This window comes from Didymella exigua (genome assembly GCF_010094145.1).
Source record: "Didymella exigua CBS 183.55 unplaced genomic scaffold M421scaffold_1, whole genome shotgun sequence".
Lineage (NCBI taxonomy): Eukaryota > Fungi > Ascomycota > Dothideomycetes > Pleosporales > Didymellaceae > Didymella > Didymella exigua.
The window spans coordinates 1,593,625-1,596,292 of NW_022984775.1; positions in this window are offsets into that span (position 1 = coordinate 1,593,625).

The window sequence follows — 2,668 nt, forward strand, 5'->3', positions numbered from 1 at the left end:
AGCATATCTTAAGAACAAGAGGAGATACAGGCTTCTTAAGCACACCATTCTAAACCTCTCTTTTAGGAGATTATATTTCCTTCTTAGGTACGCATAGCACTATACCTAAGAAGGAAATATGCTAGAGAAAGATTATAAGAACAAAGTCTTATAACTTTACACATAGCAGACATAAACCTTGTCTTAAGGTTCTGTTTATTTTCTTCTTCTCTAGTATTAAAGGCTAGCTAGGAAAACTCTACGTTAAAGGCTTTAAGGCTTTAACGTGGTTTATCACCGAGCCACCAGGTATCACTGAACCGCCACCCCTTGCCAATTTTGCGACTGTTACAATAATTATTACAATGCCATCACAACGCAACGCGCAATCACCCTATAATAAAGGTACACTATACCTTGCTATCCAAGCTACAAAAGCTACTATGCCTGATAGTATAAATTACGCGTCTAAGGCCTTTAGTGTTCCCTAATTAACGTTAAGAGACTAACGCGCAGGAGGGCTTGCACAACGTGATTGCGAGGCTAATTTAAAGAAGCTAACAAAGGTAGAAGAGGAGGCAATAGTTAACTATATACTTAAGCTAGACAGGCAAGGAATAGGCGCAACAAAGACTATAGTGCAAGATATAGCTAATAATCTGCTTGCTGCACGTGGTGAAGGACCTGTTAGCAAGCTCTAGGTAAACAGGTTTAACACACGTACCTAACAAATTAAGCTTTAACATAGCTAACTATACAATTGTTAACAAGCCCTAAATAAAGATACACGCGTTATAACGCCCTAGTTTGAGCTAGTTAGGAATACAAAGGAGAAGTACAGAATCCTAGATAGAGATACCTACAACTTTAATAAGACTAGGTTCATGATAGGCATAATTAGGTCTAAGATAGTGTTTACAGGCTTAGAGAAGTAATCTGACCCTAAGAATATCTAGCCTAGCAATTAGGAGTGGGTCACAATCATTATCAGTGTCTACGCTGCTGGCTAGGCTATCCTACCCTTCATTATCTTCTAAGGCAAGGTCCTAATTACAACCTAGTACCCTAATCTGCCTCATAATTAGGTAATTATAACTAGCAAGAATAGCTAGACAATAAACAAGCTTAGTCTAGAGTAGTTAAAGCACTTTAACGCGTCTACAAAAGAGCGTACTATTGGTGCCTACTGTCTGCTTATTATTAATAGCTATAAGAGCTATAACTCTGCAGAGTTTAAGGAATACTGCGCAGAACATAAGATTATTACCTTATGTATGCCCCTACACTTGTCGCACCTGTTGTAGCCGCTTAATGTGGCCTGTTTTAGCCCCTTAAAGAGGGCGTACTTAATTAAGGTTAATGCCTAGTCACAATACTTAAAGACATAAATTAAGAAAGAGTTCTTCCTTACTAGCTTCTAGACAGCCTATTACAAGGCTATTACAAAAGACAATATCTATAGAGGCTTTAGAGGCGCAGGACTAGTTCCTTTTGACCCAGAGCGAGTGCTATTAAAGCTTGATGTGGTCCTTCGCACGCCAACACCACCACCACTAGAGACTACCCTATAGGAATCCAAAACACTAACTAGCGCAAAGGAGGTTAAGTCACAAACGTTGTATATCTGTGAGCGCATGCAATTGCACAGAGATTCGCCCCTGTCTCCTATTATAAAATCACTTGACTTGCTTGCTAGAGGGGTTGCGTGGATAGACCATGCCAACGTGTTGCAGAGAAGGGAAATAGATAGTATAAAGAAGGCTATTAAGGCTCTAACAGCGCAGCGTAGTTGCAAAAGAAAGTATATCTAGACAGAGGAGGCTCTCACAGTTGGTGAGGTACAGGATATAATAGCTAAGAAGGATGGTGGTAGTAGTAAGGCATCTGAACAGTCTAGGAAGAAGGTGCGTAAAGAGAGGCACTGCGGACGTTGCAGCAAGACTAGCTACAATTTGCGCACCTGCACTGCAGAAATATTAGATGTAGATAATAGTGCTACTTCTAAAGAGTAATTGTAGCAATTGTAAGTATTAGTGTAGTGTTGTGGTTAAGCGTAATAGTTGTGTAATAGTTAGTGACTCTAAAAAAGTTGGTGAGGGGTGGTGGTTTGGTGATACCTGGCGGCTTGGTGATAAACCACGTTATCTAATTTTCTTTATTATAATTATCTATAGCTTCTAACAAGATCTTTCTTTAAACTAGGTATCTTATTATTATTTTTTAAGGAAGCTCTAGAATTCTATAGTTAATCCTAATAGGTCGCAGGATTTCTAGGATAGACTAACCTAGGCAGCTTGCCCTTCTAGTTGGTTAAACATGTACGCTAACGTAGTTCACAAGCGAGCGGTCCAACCCAAGCGAGCAGTCTATCCCAACCATGGTAGCCTAATAACTACTTTGCATTATAATGCTATCCTAACACAACATGTAATTAACCTATACTAAAGGGACCTTATAGCTTACTATCTAAGCTATAATTAAAGATTATAATAAGAGTAAAAGACACACTATTACAGCCTTTAGCGTACCTTAAACTACTGTCTGCTAATAACGCTAAGGAGCCCTCTCTTAACGCAATTGCAAGCCTAATTTAAAGAAGCTAAGCAAACTAGAAGAGGAGGCCCTTGTACAATGTATACTTAAGCTTGATACAAGATGAATACCTGCTACAAAGGCTATAGTGCGAGAT